The sequence below is a fragment of the Caretta caretta genome, chromosome 17, assembly GCF_965140235.1.
Source record: "Caretta caretta isolate rCarCar2 chromosome 17, rCarCar1.hap1, whole genome shotgun sequence".
In the NCBI taxonomy this organism is placed as follows: domain Eukaryota; kingdom Metazoa; phylum Chordata; order Testudines; family Cheloniidae; genus Caretta; species Caretta caretta.
In genome coordinates, this window is record NC_134222.1 from 4,067,557 (window position 1) to 4,091,214 (window position 23,658).

At 46.7% G+C, this 23,658-nt stretch overlaps 1 protein-coding gene across 1 annotated transcript in view; it reads right to left on the reverse strand.

The window, feature by feature from the left end:
- The window catches only part of ASPA (aspartoacylase), a 142,830-nt gene extending 120,925 nt beyond the window's left edge, over positions 1-21,905 (reverse strand). The window contains exon 1 of the mRNA XM_075120935.1: positions 21,771-21,905. The gene's annotated coding sequence lies outside the window, so the exon portion shown is untranslated. The remainder of the gene's footprint in view (positions 1-21,770) is intronic.
- Between the last annotated feature and the right edge of the window lie 1,753 nt (positions 21,906-23,658).

The window sequence follows — 23,658 nt, forward strand, 5'->3', positions numbered from 1 at the left end:
GCCTGGATCAGTGATCCTGCAGGCTGGGCCGTATCTGAGCCACAGCCTGTGTGGGAAAGACCTGACCATAGCGTGACCTTCTCATGTAGAGCAATCTTTCAGGCATGCCCAGGTAACAGGGGAAAGGATTAACAGGAGCATCATGATTGGGGTCTCACATCCAGTAACGAAACGCCAACAAAGCAGCCACCTTTAGCCACAGCAGGGTAAGTGGGAGGGGGTTTGTCCAGGAACAGCATGCTAAAGAGGGGTTGAATTTTGTCCCATGTAAGGCTCTGTCTTCTTTCCTTGAAGTGCGCTGAGTTTAATAGTCCTCTCATTACACATCTCCAGTACAACACGCCAGGCCTTTAGCATTCCCCAATGCATGACTGTGAGGGAATGGGGAAGATAACACGTAAAAGAGTGAATGCCAGTGTTCCCAAATACTGAGTGGTCCAAGCTCCCTAAAAAGCCACCTTCCTTTCCAGCCCGCTGGGTCTGAATACAACAATAGCTGCTCCGTAGGTCTGTGAGACTTTCCTTCTTTCTATTTCATTATTCTGAAAAATACAGACTCGTAAGGAACCTAGGGGATGCCAAGAATCCAACATAAAGGTTTCAGGCATGGAGGCCTTGTCCAGAACGGTCAGTAAAGAGAAAGGAATAAGAGCCATTTTTTACATCAGGCCAACAAATGCACGCTCCATCCAATTAAATGGTAGCAAATCTCCAAGAAGAGAATTTGGCCCCACAATTACTGAGCTGTGCACAAACAGGTTGAAGTTAGCGCTTGTGAGGTTATTCCTTGGGACAAGGAACTGGCTAGATATAACAGAACTGATTGTCCAAAGAGAGAGTTTCATTCCCAAAGAAAACAGAGAAATACCAGCCCTCTGTCAACAATTCTGGAGTCACAGGCACCAGCTCCTTACTGCTGGCCTACAGGATCATGACTTATGTCTTTAGATCTCCACACAGACTAATATCTCACTCTGCAGGATAGTGGAGGCCTCCTACCCCACCCTTTATGACCCAGAAACGTGCGAGGTGCAGCCATCTTGAGTGTGTAAAAATCGCATGGAAGAAAAAGATCCTTTTTATCAGGGACTTTCCAGTTGTGAACTTGCAAGAGAATTTTGTGACACCAAGATAGCGGTGGCTAATGTTTAGGAAGTCATTGCTTCTTAGCTTAACTTCACCCAGGGACAGTTGTCTGCAGGCAAAAGTCACAATGAACTGTAACTCTCCCCCTCAACACAGGACAAGTGGCAAACCTAAGACACCAGTTCTCTAACACAATGCCAATGAAACGCAGAGTCGCAGTGCAACAGCAGCCATTAAACCTTCATTCCTCCCCAGACTGAATGTAACAAAGTGCCTTCTCCATCCCTCCTCTCTGCCCGAATCCAGGTTCCCACGGCACCAATTAATGTTCATGTATTTTCAGTAACAGGATTTACTGCCTACTTGGTGGGAAATGACCAGCTGCTTAGAGGGCAGGGAACTGGCAGACTCATGCCTAGCAGAAACCATTCAACAGCTGACAGCAGATTATACAAGTTGTGATAGGTTCCAAGCTGTTGCTTGCCACTGCGTCTCACATCACAGGCACTTCCATGACCTCTGCAATGCCCCTTCTGATGAGCATTTTGGGACCCCTGCTGAGGATAACCATAGATCCCACACACATGGTTTACTGCCATAATAGCATCTCCCCAGATGAAAGAAAAGACTGTTCCTACAGTATCCTTCCCCTCCACTCTTAACCCTCAGCTGCTGCTATCTGCCTCTCACCCCTAGCATTTCCATCCCAATTCCTGCTGGCTCCCTTCCTCGCCAGGTGTGATCATTCCTCTGTTTTCCTCGTCTATCCCCTCCTCTTGCACCTGCGATCTGCAGCCTGCTATTTTCATGGTTTAGCATCTTGTTCTTCCATCCCTTTACATTATTCTCCCCATACAATCAAATGGTTTTTTTCCTATTAACTCCCCCAAATGATCACCTGATGCACACACAGTTCTTCTATGCACCTTTGGATGGCTCCTTTGCCTCTTTCCATTGTAATCTATCTGTTTTGTCTTACTGTGGGTTCAATAGTCATTGAGCTGCTACCCATAATGATTTCAACAAGGGACCTTTCAATGGAGTTTTGGGGGCCTTTTAATTCCAGGGAGAGGATTCAGATGCATCTGTAAACTGCCTTCTCCCCCTTGTCCTTCTCCAAGCTAACCATACAAACGGCTTTTCAGTTCATTTTGGTGGCTGAATAAGTAACGTGAAGAAATACATGTGCTTGAGCAGACGTGAGCAAGTGATGCATAGTTCCCCTTCTCTGCTAAAAGCTCTCCCATCCACTTCCTGGATTGGGAGAGCAGGGCTGCCCCACAGCTCCCCCTGCCCCATGACCGGGAACTGACAGCGCTCCCTCGTCTTTCCATCCACTACAACCCTGGACGTGAGGCTCAGCAGGGAGATGTACTAACCACAGGTGAGGGTGCAATGCTGCGGAGGGCTTTGTATTCCAGCGTGATAAATGACTGCGACCAACCATCCTTGGGGTGCAGCAAGATCTTTGACTTGCCATTGGGAGGCCCAGTGGGTATGGAGCCACTTGGGGCAGGTGCAGGCCATGACAAAATGCGAGTGTTTCCCCGGGCCTCTCGCCCGGAGCCCTCCTTAAAGCAACGCATCGCTGACTTAGGCAGAAACCTTCTTGCAAAGTCAAAGGGAATGAGCTTTGCTTCCTGGGACAGGCCTGGCCTTCAGCAACAAAATGCATTGGTCAGTGTCATCAGCAGCCCTGTGCCACAGGAAGAGTGCAGGGGACAAGGGTCTGGATGGCGGGTCTGGGTTTGGCTGGCAGCCCATGGAAGGAATGCCTGGCAGACATCTGCTTGCAAATTGCATAGCATGGGTCAGATCTGCTAGAGGGGAAAAGAGCATCTATGCCTCAAATGTTTTCCCCGAGCCAACATTCTCATTCAGCAACAGCCTCCTCAGTGCTTTATGCTAGCTTACCTAGGCAGGTGGGTTTGCTGGGAGGGAAAGGAGCTGAGCTCAGCAGCACAGACATGGATAATCAACTCCCCATGGAGGGTGGAGAGCCATCAGGCACTGCAGGAAGCTCCATTACAAGCCATTTGGTGGGCTGTTCGCTTCAGGGCATCTCAAGAAGCATCCTGGATCAAAGGAGGCAGCAGCCATATTGTGCAGTCTTCTCTCCTACCCTGGCAACCTTAGGACAGCGACTTTGAGGGGAGTGAGTGTAAATGCAAATGCACAGTGCTGAGTGGCTACGTTACAGGGTAGGTCACCACACCTTTTCTCTCCATGGCTCCTTACCTGGTGAGTCCCAGGGATAACTGTGCCCTTCGAAAGTAACATGGAAGGATTCCCTGGCTTACATCCCCACCCACTCCTGCTGGATGTACCGGTGCTCTTTTTTCCTTAGATAACTCAAGTGCTTTGAAAATGCAGCTTATTGGCCTGATCTGACTCTCACTGGCTTCCATAGACGTTGGATCTAACACACGATCTGCAGCACATTGCCCTCCAAAATGGAGGTAAAAAGAGCCAACAAAACTCTGTCTCTCTCCAGAGGACAATGCTGGATGCATATACTCTTCCTTACCTGCCTTCAGGCTACAGGGTTCCTGAACTTCCCTGAAGTCCTTCCTCTCAAATAATTCTCCACCCTTACAATTGCCACCCCTTGTTTCCAGACACCTCGGGAAAGAGACGAGTCTTTGCATATGCCCTGAGTGTCATGAGTCAGGGGTTATTTTGGACCAACAGAGTGGGAGGAATTTCTGAAGCCCTGGAGCCTTCACAGCCCCCTCTTTGTTTACACCACTGGGGCTCCGGCAGTGTGGGGCAGATCTACATTTTATCAGCTGTCTGTCTCAACTCAGACGCTTCCGGGATGGCCCCCATGTATTGTGGAGCCGTCTCAGGAAGAGTTAGCTCTTTGAGATCCTTGGCCTGGTTTTTTGCTTTAGTGTGGCCTACCGCTTCCAAGTCTTCCCATTTGCCAAAGCCGTTCTTCTTTCTTCCAGTCCTGCCTGCACACGCATGAGCCCCACTGATGAAAGCAAGCCCCTTGCAGCCCCCAGGAGGAACCGCTGAGGCTCTGGAGCAGAGCTATTTTACACAAACATGCCTCTTTTTGTGCTATGTTTGCAGATGAACTCACAATGCTCACCTCACTTGTTATGGGGTTTGCAAAAGAGCCAGTGCAAAGCCACGCCTGGCTTGTGTCCAAGTAATCTACAGCAAACGGGAAAACAAAAGAAGATCAAATGAGAGTTTACGTACACAAAGAGAGGCTGCGTGCAGGTCTTTGATCCCTGCCAAGAAATGCACAGCAGTTCCTCCAGCAGCCCACGGGTAACTAGAAGAAGAATGTGTGGAGGATTCTCCCATGACTTAAATGAAAATCAAACCTCAACTTTACAAATGTTATCTGCAGATATGAAATGGGCGAAATCACTTTAAGAACTTTCACTGCCAGAGAAACTGTAAGAGAAACAAAACAGTGTATTCAGGAAACTATTTCCTAGCCTTCTATAGGATATTGAACAGAATTTATTTTAAAAACTCTGTGTTGGGCCAGTGAAGCAATTGTCGCTTCTGCAATTTCACATGCACTATATGGCTCAGTTTTACCTGCTGCTGGACAGATAGCTTCCCCCGCTCGCTCCATCCCATTGCACATTCTGGACCCCCTTGTCTACCTACAAGGCTTCATGCAATTTCTTAAGCAACATACAAAATCTACTTTGGGGCCAAATTGCAGTTGCCAGCAGTTTAATCCAATTCCAGACCCTTAATCCTTTCCTTAGTCCTGAGCGTCCCAGATGCTTGGAAAGCTGCCTTTCTTCACTGTGTTTGTTCAGCCTCTGGATGCTGTCTCAGATTCCACCCACTAGCTGAGTTCTCATGCAGCTCAGGCCATTTCGGATCTCAGAAAACTTCTAGACTGCATGCTCAGATGCCCTCCAGCTGGAGAGTGGACACAATTAGTGTGATCAATACAAAGTTTAACTTTGCTACTATCATTGATTCCTATAAAAATAATAATCAAAGGCATTTTTCAGCCAGGTTGTATTTACAAATGCAAGCGCGGGACATGTCGAATGTTACAATGTGTCACACAGACCAATCAAGAGCATTTGTGATGCTAATAGGCCATTTCCTTGGAATCCTACTGAGTGATGTCATTATTCTTTGCTAGTTGAAACACAGTATCAACTGGAAAGGGGAGTAAGACTGTGAGTTAGGACTCCTGGCATCTCTTTCGAGATTATCTGTTTGATTTTATCCATCAACAAAAGGGGGATAACAATACTTCCCTACCTCTCAGGAGAGTTGTGAGGTTTAATTCATCAGGTTTACAGTATCTATAAAGTTTGCAGAGATCCCAGGATGAAGGGCACTATAGCCGTGCAAAGTATTACAATGTTGCATTGATTGTCTATCTTACAACATGGTGTGTATGTTCTCTGCAGGGTATGGCCAGTCCTGTTCTGATACCGGAGCCTCACCATACACTAGACGAAGACGGGTTAAGATGACCTGCCATGGGGACACCATCTGGTGGAGGAGAGTTCATAGGGCAGCATACAATCTCTCCCTGGCTTTGGGTTTTCACTTTGGGCTACCATGAATCAGCAAGAATACCAAGTGCAATTACATGCTGAGTCACATGAGAGAGGAACAATGCAGAGGGGAGTAACGGTACCTGTCCTGGAGATAAACTGTGTCCATTTTAGGCACAGTCAGGCTAGCACCTTTCACCAGCATTATATTTACCTGCAAGGGGAGGGGGGAATTATGTCAATTGAAAAATCTGTTAATTTGTAACTATACCTGGCTTTGGTCTTGTTCCCTAATATGGCAGTTGCTGGATGCTATTTAGGTTGTGGGGTTCAGAACAGGGAAAGGGGGTCTCTTGTGAGGTTAGGGTTAGGGTGAGTGCTCAGGGATCAGAGGGTGATCGGTGAGTCTGTTGTCTGTTATCCAGACAGATAAATCCCGTGTGCTCCTTTTAGCTGCCTTTCCTGCGGCAATCACTTGAAACGCTGTGCAATAGCTTCTCAAAGATTAATTTTAATGTTGGTCTATAAACATTATGCCCTTGTTCTCCAGCCCAGCACCTGACAGACAGAATCTGAATGGCAGCTGTTCTTACAGAGAGACTGGCACAGGCAATACACAGCTGAGCATGGCTCTGTTCAGACTTAATGTCCTTTAACCAACATTTCTCCTTGGGAATGTTATAGAGCCATATGGCAAAGGACTTTTTCCTCATCTATGTTCTTTGTTAAGTATCATTTTTAAAAGGACAAGGGGAAACAAATTCTCAATCAAAGAAGCTCGAAGTATACTGGCCTCTTATCTCCATAAACGGGGCTGAGGAAAGAAGATCAAAGCAAGAGGAAGAATCATGCCTCTTGGCAGGCAGAATGATTTTTCCTGTCTCAGAGAAGGCGAACACGTTTTGTTGCCACTGATGCAATTTGTGGTTGCTGGAGGATTTAGATAGCATGAGCCAAATTTGGCCATGGAACTACTTGAATTGACATCCAGGGGAATTGTATCTGCTTATGCCAGAGCTGAATTTGCTCCTTTTACTCTGGGGTATGCAGATATTATGGGCTAGTTTTTCAAAAGGGACCAGTTTTCAGTAAGTGCTAAGCATCCTCGCCCCCCTAAAGCATCTCCAGCTGATCACTTTAGGAAAAGATAGACCTGTGCCCCTTTCTCTGGCCCCAGTAAGTTCCAGGGGATCAGGGTAACAGTCTCTCTTGTATTCCTGCATCAACAGCTACTAAGGCAAGTGTGATTTTGATCAGGGCAAGTTTCCTGTCTGAACAGTCTTGGTGATCCCTTTGCCCTTCTCTATTCCTTGGGGCCATGTGAAATTAAATGTCACACCGCACCGTGTTCATCAGCCCATGAGATAGTGTGTCAAAAAGCCCCAGCTTCTTTTGCATTCCCAATGACCCTCAGTGGAGACCTCTGCCAACATGTCAGGTTTGGGTTTGTTTGGGCAGGCTCCACCCCTCCCTCTGCCTTTCTCCCTCTTTCAAGTCTCTGATGTGGCCATGAATACTCAGCATCTGGAATGCAAATAGTGAATCACTCCTTCGCTCCCTGCTCTTGGAGGTCAGTGCTAAAGCTGCTGTATGTGGGGGCACTGGACCAGGACAGTTGACTCAAGCTTCTGGGAACTCAAGGAAAGGGTGAAATCAGAAGCAGGAAATGGTTACAGGACACACAGCTGCATTACGGGTCCTCTCCCTCCCTTTACAACCTGTTCTGTCCAGTGGAGTTTTTTGGAACAGGTTTGTTACAATGATCAGAAGCTGGCCCCCGTTTGGACACCTGAGCCAGAGTGCTGTTCCTCCCTGGCAACGACCATGTGGCTGTAACCTCATCCTTACTCAGCAGATTAGCACCAGGCTGCATTCACAGTCACACCTGCTGACTCTAGTGACAGAAATCTATTCGCACTTCCTCGCACTGCCATGAGCCCTGCAGAGCTCACCATGCCATGGGAAGTGAGTTGCATTCTCTCCTGGCTCACACATCATCAACAGAGAGTGTGAACTAAGGTGCAATTGCAGGGCTAAATTCTGCCCTCGGTTCCACCTGTGTAAACCCACTGAAGACACAAGTATAAATGAGGGCAGAATCTGGCCTGCAGAATCTTTCTGGCTGGTGATGATGCACAAGCCAGAAGGAACCCAGCTTGGTGGTCAGATCCCAGAGCAAACAGGGAGGGGACAGAAACTTTTTTGTCTGGGTAAACTGAGAAAACTCAAGATGGAGTCTGAGGCAAAAACATGTCCCAGGCCAGGGTGCCATTTTAACAGCTACCAAGCTTCTGGCAAGAGCTGCACTCTGAGAGAGCACCCAGACTTGGTGGGATGAAAATTACACAAATGCAGCCCTTCCCCCTCTGATGTTGATGTTGAGGACAACAATGGTGGCTGGAGACAATGTGCGTCTCATGTCTCCAGTAACTAGCAGCAGCGGTGCTTGCGAAGGGCAGTCATTCTATAGCTGCCCTTCCGTCCACCCCTTTCTGCCTCGTCCCCTCACCCCAGCTTTAAATCATGTTCTCTCTTGGAAGCAATCCCCAGAGCACTATAGCCTTGCCAGACCCGCTCGCCTTGCAATTCACATTTTGCTTTATCTGCACAAAGTTTACATACTCTTTCCTTATGGAATGGGGGGGGGGGCGTGATGAGGGAGGGGCTGCAGGGTTCAGCTGCTTAAAAATAGCAGCCAAGAGCCAAACACGAGGGCCTGATCCCTTGCAAGATGCTGAGCACCTCCCCTCCTCCCAGCTCTCAGTGGTGCTGCTCTCAGAAACAGGCCCCAAACCTGCATCACCTGGTTCAATTTGGGCTCCATGTCTGAATTTATGTGAATGAAATTCAAAGCCCCATGTGCCTATTTGATCAGCTATAGCTGAAAGGGCTGAAACGATTGAGCTTGGTACAGATATCGTCTCATTACTTTTGCTGGCCCTCCTGCTCAGATACGTGAAAGCATCTTTCATTGCCCCTGGTTGTCTATGCCTGGCCCTTTATCTTGAAGTTAGAGGGCTGGATCCATCTTTTTATTACACTGTATTCGTTTTGCTCCTGTCTGCAGAGCTCTGCTAAATTCCCTTAGCTCTGCAAAGTGGGGCAGGAGGATGGGGATGAGGGAAAATAGGAACCGAGTTTTAATTTCAAGAGACAAAGGTCAGGTTAGGCAGTGGGAAAGGAGAGTTTAACACAAATCAAGGGGGAGAAAGTTAATTTATTGATGGAGCCAGTAATGTTTATCACATTTCCACCTTTCAGACAATATCACTGCACGTGGGAGGCACCCGTCTTAGTGTCCACTAAAGTAGCCCAGCCCCTTTGTAAAGCAGGGTTCAGGAGCTCTAAACCTGGAAGCTAAGGATTCTCCAATTCCCCTTACACGGACAAAAATAGCGGAAGTGGGAACATGCCACCCTTGTCTTTAAAAAGCCAAGTCCAGACTGATTTTGCAAGGGGTTAGAAGCTGCTACTGATAACAGAGGAGAAAAGGATAAAGCCCAGAAAGCCACCCAACTAACGAGGATACATGTCAAATCTGTATTAGAAGGGAGCCAGTGGGGTTGGGACAAAGGCTGATTCAATATTTGTTCTTGTTTATATTCTGATGAGAAGAAATAATGTGTTTGCTGATCTGCTCCCTTCCACCAGGGAATCCCAGAGAGGTAATAATCACAGCCACAAAGATGATGAATATGAAATTCTAACCTATGATTATTGTATTTATTATTTAACAACATAGGTCTGCACAGCACCACAGCTACTACCAACTAACATAGCCACCTAAAAGTGAGCGGAATTAACACACACCTCTATTCAAGAACATTGAAAACTCGTGGCAAACCGGGGAAGTCCCGGATGACTGGAAAAAGGCTAATGTAGTGCCAATCTTTAAAAAAGGGAAGAAGGAGGATCCTGGGAACTACAGGCCAGTCAGCCTCACTTCAGTCCCTGGAAAAATCATGGAGCAGGTCCTCAAAGAATCAATCCTGAAGCACTTGCATGAGAGGAAAGTGATCAGGAACAGCCAGCATGGATTCACCAAGGGAAGGTCATGCCTGACTAATCTAATCGCCTTTTATGATGAGATTACTGGTTCTGTGGATGAAGGGAAAGCAGTGGATGTATTGTTTCTTGACTTTAGCAAAGCTTTTGACACGGTCTCCCACAGTATTCTTGTCAGCAAGTTAAGGAAGTTTGGGCTGGATGAATGCACTACAAGGTGGGTAGAAAGCTGGCTAGATTGTCGGGCTCAACGGGTAGTGATAAATGGCTCCATATCTAGTTGGCAGCCGGTATCAAGTGGAGTACCCCAAGGGTCGGTCCTGGGGCCGGTTTTGTTCAATATCTTCATAAATGATCTGGAGGATGGTGTGGATTGCACTCTCAGCAAATTTGCGGATGATACTAAACTGGGAGGAGTGGTAGATACACTGGAGGGGAGGGATAGGATACAGAAAGACCTAGACAAATTGGAGGATTGGGCCAAAAGAAATCTGATGAGGTTCAATAAGGATAAGTGCAGGGTCCTGCACTTAGGACGGAAGAACCCAATGCACAGCTACAGACTAGGGACCGAATGGCTAGGCAGCAGTTCTGCGGAAAAGGACCTAGGGGTGACAGTGGACGAGAAGCTGGATATGAGTCAGCAGTGTGCCCTTGTTGCCAAGAAGGCCAATGGCATTTTGGGATGTATAAGTAGGGGCATAGCGAGCAGATCGAGGGACGTGATCGTTCCCCTCTATTCGACATTGGTGAGGCCTCATCTGGAGTACTGTGTCCAGTTTTGGGCCCCACACTTCAAGAAGGATGTGGATAAATTGGAGAGAGTCCAGCGAAGGGCAACAAAAATGATTAGGGGACTGGAACACATGAGTTATGAGGAGAGGCTGAGGGAGCTGGGATTGTTTAGCCTGCAGAAGAGAAGAATGAGGGGGGATTTGATAGCTGCTTTCAACTACCTGAAAGGGGGTTCCAAAGAGGATGGCTCTAGACTGTTCTCAATGGTAGCAGATGACAGAACGAGGAGTAATGGTCTCAAGTTGCAGTGGGGGAGGTTTAGATTGGATATTAGGAAAAACTTTTTCACTAAGAGGGTGGTGAAACACTGGAATGCGTTACCTTGGGAGGTGGTAGAATCTCCTTCCTTAGAGGTTTTTAAGGTCAGGCTTGACAAAGCCCTGGCTGGGATGATTTAACTGGGAATTGGTCCTGCTTTGAGCAGGGGGTTGGACTAGATGACCTTCTGGGGTCCCTTCCAACCCTGATATTCTATGATTCTATGATAAAACAGCAGAGAAACGCAAGAAAAAAAATCTATTAATTCCCCTCCTCACACTTCACTAGCCCTCAGTCCCCACCCCCTGTACTGCTCCTCCTGGGTCTCGGGGAAAGCTGGAGTGAGGTATCTGAAGCAAATCAATTTAAACTGGTACTTCAGAGGCAAGTTCAAATGTGGCTTTAACAGCTTGTTACTCTTGTGCATTTACAATGCTTGAGCTCTCACTAATGTATCATATACCAAATAAAGTATAGATAGATGGAATGAACTGTATTTGGTATGTGATGCATGAGAGAATATGTCTATATACATATAGATGCAAATATACATGTACACACATTATGGGTATACAGTTTTTTACAAATGTTATTTATCTGTTAGGGGAAACCACACACACAGGGTAAAATCTCGGGCCCCTTGAACTCAGGGAGAATTTTGCTATTGACTTCAATTCATCCATAGTTTCCACTTGTGAGTGGCTAAAAAACTGAAAGCTCGTTGAAGGTTTGGGAACAGTTAGCTGGTGCTATAGCAACAAATGTGGCCGCATTATTTATTTATATTATGGTAGCGCCTGAAGGCCCCAACTGAGATCAGAACCCCATGGCGCTAGGTTTTGTACATACATAGAGTAAAATATCATCCCTACCCCAAAGAGCTTACAATCAAAACAGAGAAAGGAAGTATTAGTACCTCCACTTTACAGATGTGGAACTGAGGAGACACAAAGGGAGTAAGTGACTTGACCCAAGTCACACAGTGAGTCTAGGGCAGAGCCAGAATTTGAATCCATATCTCCTGACTGTCAGCCCAGTGCACTAACCACAAAACCATCCTTCCTCTGTACGCACTGTATTTCCTAGGATCTCTAATGAAGTTTTATAGTGAGCACTCTTGGCTCTACCAGTGACAGAATCAGTCCTACACTTGTCCATAGCAAGGACAGAACTTTCCTGGGCAGAGACTCAAGAGATCATTGTTTCATGGCCTACATACAATTTATTCTACACAGTACAGCCACAATTATTCTACCTTAAAGAAACACCCTGGTGCCATGCAACAAACGTAATTATTTTCTGAGGGAGGTTCTCTCCTTGCTGCTCACCCTCCTGCTGGGGAAAGATTAATTTCAAACAAAGATTCCCACTTGGAGGGAGGGGAGAGGAATGGGGAAAGAAATGACAAAACAGAGCGATGCATCGTGTCTGAATCACAATAAACTGCACGACTTACTTCTGTTGACTCAGGGCCACCTCAGTTTGAATAAGAATTAATCCATAGGGAAATGATATTAAAAGGCACAATATACAGCACTTACTGAGGCCCAGTGAGGGCTTCAGCAGCCCATTAGCTTGACCAAATGTACCTAGTACATTTTCGTTTGTCAATACTGCATAGAGGCTATGGTTTATGGCCAGCCTGCTCAATATCAGTAAAACACTCAGAGGTCCTCATTTTTATTTAACTGTCCCAGCCGCTTGCCTTTCCAGGGACTTTGCCTCATTCCCACACATTTTTGTCTGTCCCTAGCACCTGTGCTGGCCTCAACGCAAACTGCATCAGCACCAAATGCAAAGCCCCGCGCGCAGGGGGTGTTAACTGTGTGGGCTAGTGGCTCGGGCACTGGCCTGAGGAGCCAGGCAACCTGGGTTGTGTTCCCAGCTTTGCCACTGACGTGTTGCATGACATTATGGAGCTGTGTTCTGCAGGGACTCGCTGCATTGCAGAGGGAGATTTGGAGGTAGTGATGGGGCTGTTGCAGCCAGAGTTACATGGATCTGTTGGTTGCTCCCTCCTCCCCACATTGCCTGATGTGGATTTTTGAAATTATTTGTATGACAGTAGTACTTGGTTCGGGGCCCATTGCGCTAGACACGGTCCATACACATAGTAAGAGATAGATCTTGCCTCAAAGAGCTTGAGGTATAAATAGACAAGACAGACAAAGTGTGTGAGTGGATGGAGAACAGGGTCACAAAAAGGAGAGAGAGGACGGTGATTGACTGTAATCCATGTCCACTTAAGACAGGACAATAAGTCACAGGCTCAGTCTGCAGCAAGGGAGAGTTAGGTTAGACATTAGGAAAAACTTTCTAACTGTCAGGGTGGTCTAGCTCTGGTACAAGCTGCTGAGGGAGGCTGTGGAATCCCTGTCGGTGGTGGTTTTTAATTACAGGTTGGACAAACACCTGCCAGGGATGGTCTAGGTTTACTTGTTTCTGCCTCAGCGTGGGGGGCTGGACTTGATGACCTCTTGAGGTACCTTCCAGCCCTACAGTCTATGATTCTACACTCCAGTGGGTGAAAATCCCCGCAGGCAAAGGTCTTTATCAAGTAGAGTTGAGTCTGCTGCCCAGGATGGGGGGTGAAGTTGAGCGGGCAGGCAGTGAGATTTTTCATCCCGTATGCATGGTGGATCTAGGCTCTGCAACCGGGTCCACATAATCCACCATGATGGGATTGGGGAGGAGGAGAAGACATGGCTACAGGGTCTGTGATTATCTGGATTCCATTGCCCATGTGAGGAGCGCACAGCAGTTGCAGAGGAGACCCAGAGCTGCACATGCACTGATTGCAAATTGGCAGGGGTTATGTTGGATGCCACACCCCCCCATTTCCCTCCACACAAATCCAGAGTAAGCAGGCTGTGCACAGGGGAATGGGCTCTGTGTGGGTGTATGTGAGAGAGAGAGAGAGAGAAAATTTCACCTAGAATTTTATATATTGTACAAGTTAATACCCAGAAGGCTGGAAGATCCCCAGCACATTAATGCTGCTGGGTGATAATGAATTGGCCGGCCGAGCTATTCCCGCATCCATATATCAGCCTCTCTTTTGCTGAACGGACGCTTGTAGAATTCCTTCATTAACAGCCCTAATGTTCTTTTTATCTTACACATTTCGTGCTGGGGGAAATTCAATGCACACTGTCATTTTTTAAATAGAGAGGGAGCCAGGATGATAGCAGGCTGATATCTCCTCCTGACCTGTAACTAATGACATTCTATGGATTAATGATTTAACATCCCAGAAGGGTGTGAATTTCATCGGCTGCCCTAGCAACCTAGCATGAGAAAGTCATGCTTTATTAGCAAATCCATTACCTGCAGGGTTAAAATGAGTCCATAAAGCAGCTTCACTGGCTTAGTCCTGAATGCAAAGAAGAGGACATTCCTGTGGGAGAGTCTGTTTCTAGGTTCTGTGCAACACTGTGCACTCTTTGCTCAACAAGTAATTAATAATATTAAAATCTTATATTGCACTTTTCACCCACAGATTTCCAAGTGCTTTACAAAGGAGGGGACGTATCTCTGTCCCCTTTTTGGAAAGCTAGCAAGCTAGAGTACCTATCAGAACTGCATTACTGTAGTGTCTGAACATAGAATCATAGAATCAGGACAGGAAGGGACGTCAAGAGGTCATCTAGTCCAGTCCCCTGCACTCATGGCAGGACTAAGTATTATCTAGACCACCCCTGACAGGTGTTTGTCTAACCTGCTCTTAAAAATCTCCCATCATGGAGATTCCACAACCTCCCTAGGCAATTTATTCATGTTTAACCACCCTGACAGTTAGAAAGTTTTTCCTAATGTCCTAAACCTCCCTTGCTGCAATTTAAGCCCATTGCTTCTTGTCCTATCCTCAGAGGTTAAGAAGAACAATTCTTCTCCCTCCTCCTTGTAACAACCTTTTACGTACTTGAAAACTGTTATCATGTCCCCCCTTAGTCTTCTCTTCTCCAGACTAAACAAACCAAATTTTTTCAATCTTGCCTCATAGGTCATGTTTTCTAGGCCTTTAATCATTTCTGTTGCTCTTCTCTGGACTTCCTCCAATTTGTCCACATCCTTCCTGAAATGTGAAGCCCAGAACTGAACACGATACTCCAGTTGAGGCCTAATCAGCATGGAGTGGAGCAGAAGAATTACTTCTCATGTCTTGCTTACAATACTCCTGCTGATACATCCCGGAATGATGTTCGCTTTTTCTGCAACAGTGTTACACTGTTGACTCATATTTAGCTTGTGGTCCACTAAGACCCACAGATCCCTTTCTGCAGTACTCCTTCCTAGGCAGTCGTTTCCATTTTGTATGTGTGCAACTGATTGTCCCTTCCTAAGTGGAGTACTTTGCATTTGTCCTTACTGAATTTCATCCTCTTTACTTCACACCATTTCTCCAGTTTGTCCAGATCATTTTTAATTATAATCCTATCCTCCAAAGCACTTGCAACCCCTCCCAGATTGGTATGGTCCTCATACTTCATAAGTGTACTCTCTATGCCATTATCTAAATCATTGATGAAGATATTGAACAGAACTGGACCCAGAACTAATCCCTGCAGGACCCCACTCGTTATGCCCTCCCAGCTTTACTGTGAACCACTGATAACTACTCTCTGGGAATGGTTTTCCAACCAGTTTTGCACCCACCATATAGTAGCTCCACCTAGGCTGCATTTCCCTAGTTTGTTTATGAGGTCATGCAAGACAGTATTAAAAGCTTTACTAAAATCAAGATATACCACGTCACCACTTCCCCTCATCCACAAGGCTTGTTAGCCTGTCAAAGAAAGCTATCAGGTTGGTTTGACGCAATTTGTTTTTGACAAATCCTTGCTGACTGTTACTTATCACGTTATTATCTTCTGGATGTTTGCAAATTGATTGCTTAATTATTTGCTCCATTATCTTTCCGGGTGCAGAAGTTAAGCTGACTGGTCTGTAATTGTCCTTATTTCCCTTTTTATAGATGGGCACTATATTTGCCTTTTTCCAGTCCTCTGGCATCTCTCCCGTCTTCCATGACTTCTCAAAGATAATCGCTAATGGCTCATATATCTCCTCAGTCAGGTCCTTGAGTATTCTAGGATGCATTTCATCTCACATCTGTAATGTGTTTATCCCCACAGGGCCAGCCCTAGACCAAATGGTGCCCCAGCCGAGGAACGTCTTTGGCACCCCTCCCTCCAACTGTTAAATTTTTGAATACCTTATTTTTTGTATTGTATTTGAAGCCCATTTCACGACTGTGATGCACAATTTGTCTACATGATTTATCCCTGTCACAAGTACACTTTCACAATTACACAATAAAACAAGGTTAACAATATCACAGGTGGGCTCTCACTTCACTTTGTTCTTGTATCTCACTGACCGACTGGCTATGCCCGGCCCCTTTTATTCCATGAGGGCCTGGCTGACAACGTTCTAGAGGGTTCAAGGAAAACGTAGATCTCAGACAACCTGGAAGGTTCCACAAGATTGTATAAAGATCCAGAACATTCTAGGAGGTTAGTGAAAAATGAAAGCGCATACAGAATACCTGAAACATTTTACTTCAAACATTCTATTTTCCCTTTTGTCACTAACTCCAAGCCCGGTACCCCAGGTAGCCGTCTGGGTCACCTGCCCCTAAATCCAGCCCTGTATCCACAACACCCCGGTGAGCAAGGGAAGTGCTGTGGTGCACACTTTACAAATGGGGGACTAAGGCACAGAGCGACTAAGTGACTGGCCCAGTGTTGTGCAGAACATTCGTGGCAGAGCTGGGGATTTAATCTGGAACATCGTTCCTCTCAGAGAAGGGGGAAGCTGAGGCAGCGAGTGGGGGAAGTGATGTGCCCAGTGTCCTCAGCCTTCTTTGCTACCTACTAGACCACATGTTCTCCAGGATAATCTCCCTCCTTTGCAGTCACACTAATATGCCTGATCTCAACCCAGGACGAAGCAAGGCTGGCCCCTTTGCAACGTCTATGTTGAACAGGTATTGGTAGAAAATGCTGCAAAGACAAACTCAGCTGTCTTCCTGCTGTGTCACCCTCTGGGGTCTCTGTAGTGGGATGGGCAACATGGCTGTTTCTGAAGGTGTATGATTCCTTCCGGGGCAGCTCAGCATGCTGCGGCACCACCTCTAGGACTGAAAGGGCCTTTCCAGGCCATTGCTCCATACTGAATCCTGACTTCAGACTGGACTCAGCTGTTTGGTTGGGCTCCATAACACTTTCAGCGAGTGATTCTCTCCTCCCCAACCATCTCCAGATGGTCAAGGCTTTTCACCAGGGACGAAGCAAAGCCATGAAGCGGCAGTGGGGCTGGAATCTTCTTTGACTCCAGGGCCTTGTGATTTCAGGCTTGGGTTGGTTACTGACCCTGTGAACTGGTTCTGCTGCATGTTCCCTCTGAGCACTCGTCGATGCATTTATTCCATTCCTTTGCTTTTGCCCCCCTGCGGAAAGTGCTGCCGGGCCTGGAGAGAAGAGAACGCTAACCAAGACTGGAGTACACGGCATGGGAAATTCACCACCCGAACCATGTGCTTCTCCAAACCCGTTCCTGGGCCAGAGCTGCTAGGTGGGAGCGAGAGCCGAGCAGGCTGCAGAGCTGGATGCGTGCGTTTTGAAGTGTGATGATCTGAAGGTTACCACTGCCCCAGAGCTAGAGGATGGAGCAGTGGTTCTGAGCACTGGCTTCCCTTGTTTTTTTCCTGGAGCACTTGCCCCTGGTGGTGCCTTCATAGTCTCTGATGAAGGCTCAGGAAAAGGCTGCACAACAAGAAGTCTGGACTCTCCCTCCTCCCATCTCCTGAGCCACTGAAAATGGTACACAAAGCTCTAATCCTGAGGCCAGTTAGCCTAGCCGCCCAACAAGAAAACCTCCTCTTTCCCTCTGCGTGAGACTTGGCCCTCTGCAGGTTTTCAGCCCAAAAGGCAGGAGGACTTCTTCAGGGATGACCCTATGTTCACTTCTTTATTTACCCAGCACCTCCACTATGGGTGAAGGCCGTGTGCCACAGGGACATGGCCTCCGCCAGGGAGGTCTGGGCAGAGCCCCTTCTGGTCTCTATCGATGCTGCGTCATGCGGCAGAAGAGGCAAATGAGGAAATATGGGACAGGCAATTCTGAGATGTTTTCCTAAAGGGCTGAGCACTCACTCCCTGAGCCCAGGAAGCTTGTAACATGCTCAGGACCTTAACTCAGGCGCCCTGCTCAGCTGCACATTGCACTGCCATGGATCACTGGGCTCATCTACAAAAACAACGAGATGAGGAGTCCAGTGGCACCTTAAAAACTAAAGATTTATTTGGGCATAAGCTTTCATGGGTACAAAACCCAACTTCTTCAGACGCATGGAGTGAAAGTTACAGATACAGGCAGATACAGATTCTATTTGCTGTCCCCAACAACTAGGAGGTTCAGCAGCAGAGGGCAAGGGCAGGCTGCATGAGAAACCTGGCCTCTGCACACACAGATATAATAGCGAGCCATTTGGGGGCAGGAACCAGAGAGATTCTGACAGGCGAGCAGCTTCCTTCTTCGTTTTCATTATCCCTTCGGCCGAGCATGAAGAGTCATCTTTAATAACAGCCTCAGTGCAGTGGGATGGGAGAAACGGGTCTGTCCATCTGCTTTCAGATCAGATCCCACAGGAGTAGTTCATATTTAGCACTGCAGTGAGGGTACCATGTAACAGGATTTTCCCTCGCAACACGAAAAAGCTGATTGAATTCTGCAGGTCAGATGATGAGGCGTATCACGTGGAAATTCTGATGGGTTTCTGGGGCAAGAGGAGATCTTCGGGGAAGTGTGTTTATTCTATGGCACAGACACACCAGTGGGTTTGTCCTGCTTTAACTCAGGATCACGGTCAGAACCAACACCATCTATTTCTGCTAAAGTCCTGACAGCAATGGTCTTGAATCAGGATGTTTTCGGGCAAACACTTGAGCATTCAGGGAGCGATTCCCTACACACACACCTCCACCTCCGCCAGCCACTTGTCTTTCAAAGCCTGGGGTTTGCAATCTCTATCTGCCTCTATGGGACTTGCTGGTACCTCAGTACATCCATGACTGGGGAGATGCGATAGGTTTTCTCTGTACGCCCCTGAGGACGCCCACCCTGATGGGTTTCTAAAAGGTACGCTATAGCACTCTCCATTCAGCTATAAACCCTGCCGGGCAACAGCTGTCAGGCACTCCCTGAGAACAGTAGGTGTTGGTGTGAGTGGCACAGGCTGCAAGAGAGATTTATAGCTAGAGAAAGAGATTCCTGGTCCCAGTCTCTGCCCAGGAGCACGTTGGACCCAGTCCTTGAGGGGCAGGGGATGCTCGGCTGCTGACTGCAAAGGTGCAAGAGACAGCCCGTAATGCATTAAACAACGGTGTGCGGGGTTTGAACGAGGGCACGCCTCTCTGCTCACAACAGGAACACAGGCCTTACAACACTTCCCCCCCCTTGGTTTCACATAAGAGACCGAACTGAGTAAACTGGCTAAACTGCGATTTATCTCCTAGGGAGGGGCCTAGGTGGTTCAAATATGACAGTGAGGCCACTGTGCCGGCCCCTGCAGAGCCTCAAGGGGTTCTGCACACACAGACAGGTGTATGGCAGTGCGTGTTTCCCTGGCAGGTAACTAAAGTTTGGCTCTGGGTGTTTTCTGTCAGGATGTGGCATTTATTTTCAGTGCCCTTCCCGAAATCTCTGAATTCATCACCTGCCATTCCCTCGACGGCATCTGTCTGGGGTACCTTCTTTCAAGCCCCATCCTAGGGGCAGCTTCCAGGAGAAGACCCCTGGAGCTGAACAAAAATACATCAGGAATGTCATCAGCTTCTTGGGGAATGGATTTTTTTATTCTGACCAACAAATTAGGAGCTACAAGACTAAACTCTTTCTTTCTTTCTTGTAGAGGTTTTTAAAACCCTTTGGAAGGATGTTAATGGGGTACAAAGAATTAAACACAAATAACCACGAAGATAAAGTGGGGCTATTCTGCCCAGGCATGCTGGGGTAGTATAAGTGGGGTGGGGAATGGGGGCGACACAAGGCAGGGTGGGCATAAAACTAGTCTGTTTCAGGATAGCTTGGGTACAAGGAACAGAGACATCACAAGTCTCCAGAGATGCAGTTACATGCAAAAACTTTTAATAGCAGTGATGGTAAGAACGAGAATGAAATCTGGACACCCATTATAAACAGGGTTTAGGTCTCAAGAGGCAATATTTTTAAGCCCTACTAAATGTCAGAAGTTGCTTACAGTATTTTTCAATTCTGACACTGTTAGCAAAGTGAACCTGTGTTCCCTTGTTTTGTGCGGAGCAATTAATGCTATGAGTCTTTGGCTAGTTAGTTACATCACCAAGGGGGTGTCAGGCATGAAGAATGATGGGTTTGACTGTGCGTAGGTCCTTGTGAATCAGCAGTTCTTCATTCAACTACTAGCTCAGAATCCTGCTTCACACCATACATGAAGTGTGTGTGCGCATACGTACACTTTTTTGAGTTCACTTAAATTCTGTGTATGGAATTTTATCAAACAAAAATATGCAAAGCCACAGTGAGAGCTGTCATTTGTACATAAGAGAATGGATGGCACACAGAACTGGGAGCCAGGAGTCTCCCATCTGTTGGCGATCATTGTTCAATCCAGCTTTGTCCAGTTTACTGGGTTAGGGTCTTTTTGTTCTGTTGGTACAACGCCGAGCACAATGCGGTCCTGGTCCGTGATGGGGCTGCTAGTCGTTATTGCAACACAAATAATACTAATAAAGACATTGTTCTCCTCTCTCCTGCCCAATGGATAATGTTTTATTTTAATTAAATTGTAATTCCTATTACAAGAATCAATATGGTAATTCACATAAAAGATACAATATCTAAAGCAAAGCGTCGCCTACTGGCTAATATTTACTTACCTCACAGGGCTGCTGTGGGAATTAATTAGTGTTTGCAAATTGCTGTTAGATACTCAGATGAAAGATGCCATGCAAGTGCAAATTATCGTCACTTATTATTATTATAGCAGAGTGAGGGAGAAGCAACAGACATGCCCTAACAAGAAGAGTGAAGAGTTAGCTCCTGCCATGTACAGGGGAAAATACAATTGAGCCCAGTGAGCTAGTTTTATCTCGACCAGAAATTTGGCCATTCTGCCCTCTGTTACAGTGACTGCACGAGCACAGAAGGCAGAATCCGGCCCACCGGTGCATTCACACACAAACTAAACCAAGCCAAGAAGCTCAACAACTGCTTCAAATTCAGATGCCAATATATCTGAAGAAGCAGAGGCATACCTGAGTTCAGTGGGACAGTACCATAATGTAACTCCATCCCTTCATTAGAGTTGAATATGGAGCACAACTTGCCAGAACATCTGGCAGATCTCATCATGTCTCACAGTGGTCAAGTGTTTTCCAAGCTTTGTTTAGGCCCCTTTTTATGAAATGGATCTCACCTGGGCTATCAGACTGTCCACAATTATAGCATGATCTCTCTGTTGTTCTAAGGAAAGCTACAGCAAAAGTTGGGTAGAGAATAAATAATAAGAATAAGAATAAAAGGAAACCTGTGAGTTGAGACGTTCCTAACTGGCTGGACAGAATAAAAACTATTAACAGAAGGGAGCAGCAAATTTCCTGGTGATACAAATAATTTCTACTAAGAAACCAGCATTAGAAAAAGGTCTGGTTAAGACGACTCTTGACAAACATTTTTGTAAGCAAGACCTGCCGTCCTGAAGAGCTTCTGCATTGCAGCTTGGGCCTTAATGTTATTTTCACATGTATTCGCATTTCCATGTATGCTAGGTGACTGGCACGTTGGCTTCCTTTGAAGCATTATCCGCTACTAGGTGGAGGATGCCAGAGCTGATGGTCCAATTTGGTGTCGCAAGACCCGTAGCCAAAATCTACAGATTTGGGTGCCCAAAGCAAGACATCAAAATCTGTATTTAGGCACCTAAATAAGTGGCCTCATTTTCCGAGGCACTGAGCATTCACTGCCCCACTGAGGACAGTGACAGCTTTAGCCAGAGTTCCTGTGCGGTGAATTGTACTGGAAAGTAAGAACGCCATTTTAACCACAGAGGGCATAAGAGAAAACATTGAGGGTGGGGTCCAGGTCACTTACCCGCTGCTGTCTGCATGTAGCCAGCCAGGGTGCACACTCGTCTCTCACAGAGCCCGCTGGGCAGGAATATAGCGATGATCGCCAGCAGACAGCTGATGGCCAAGAGGGCACAGCCTCCAGAGCACAGCACTGCACTCGTCTGAAAGGACATACACACACAGGTGTTAACGGGACAGCGAGCATGAAAACAGGCAGCCCCTGAGCTGAGCGCTGTTCATCCACCTGCCCACTTGCTCAGCTCAGAAATCAAGCTGATTTTGGGTAGTGGTGGCATCACTTACCACTGCCCGTCCAATTGTCCTACTGTTTCACATGCATAAACTGCCCTGGGTAAACGGCATGTTCTAGACTATTGCAGGAGAAGCCATTACTTAACACTGCCTTTCCTATGAGAGGTGGTGGGGTCTGATGCCTGGGGGGGCCTCATGTCCCGCCCTGCAAGACTCACAATGCCCAGCTGTACCTTTGGAATCTTAACTGCCCTCCAAATATTTTTTCACCGAATTAGTAGCCGGAGTGCTGACTAATAGAACGGATTTTCTTTTAATCTGACATCATGTCTCTGGTCTCCCAACAGAGCTTTTAACATTTATTCTGCCCTGAAATTAGAAACGGAGCACTGTCATACTAGGCTTCCCCCATCCCTTCCCTTTCATGTTATGGTGCTTAAGTTCACTGTTAAATCTTTAGCCCATGGTCCACCTGTCACTGAGTCTCCTGGGTTATCAGTATTAGGCTATAGTGATAATAGCAAATGTATTACATGCATGACGGGATTATGTAACGAACACAAGTGCCATGAGATGCGTCCGATGCATTTCAGCGCCTCCACTGATAGATAAAATGTATCTAGTTATCGCATCCAGGCCTGAAAGCTCTCTCATTAATACGTACTTCTCAGAAGATACCCTACTGCTGTGAAGTGGGACCTGCTACTAGGCTAATTCCATTGCAGCATTCACCTAAAGAAACGCTAGTCCGTTATAACTCTGGAACATGGGCGGCATTGCCTCCCCTAGCACAGCCGTCCCTGTCCCCTCCCCGACACCTGGGCCGTGGTGCATCCCCCTCCCACCTCTGGCCAGCTTTCATAAGTCTCTCTCTCTCTCTCTCTCTGTTCTGAAAGTGTCTCTAGTTATTTATTATGATCAAATCGGAACTCAAGCAGTGCAGTTATTATTAAACATTTAGATTATGGTAGCATCTGCAGGCCAGCCAGGCGAGGGACCCATTGCACTAGGGGCTGCCCAGACATATAGTAAATGATGTATGTTTATGGCACACAAACAGAGAAGTTAGAAAAAACATAAAATACTTTTGCTGGAAGTTTGAAAGGTAACATGACTTTATTTCTTAAAATCCAGAACCTTAACAGATGAGAACCCACAACAGAGAGACAAAGCAGGCTGCTCCCTAAGGCAGAGCGGTACAACTCCCCACTTACCCTAGGCTGGCTCTTTGCTGAAAGACCCAGATTGGATGCTTCCCTACAACACCCCCCAGCCAGGAAGCAAGTCCAGGAAACCCCTCATACTTACAGTGATAGCTTGTAATTTTCATACTGTATCCCGGGGTAGTCAATAGGTGGACCGCAGGCCAAACTTGGACTGCCAGACACTTTTGAACGGACCCCAAAATCTTTTTATTTACTTATTATTATTATTTTTTTTATTATTATTTTTTCTGGAGTCTGGAACTTGACCAAGAAATTTGGACCTTACAAAAAATAATTGACTACTCCTGCTGTACCCAGCACACCCTAAAGAACTTACAGCCTAAACGACAAGACATGGCAGGTGGATGAGAAACAAGAGGGCAGGGTGGGAGATAGCATAACAACCATAATAGGCTGTGCACAATTCTTAGCCAATCACAACTCGCCACCCTC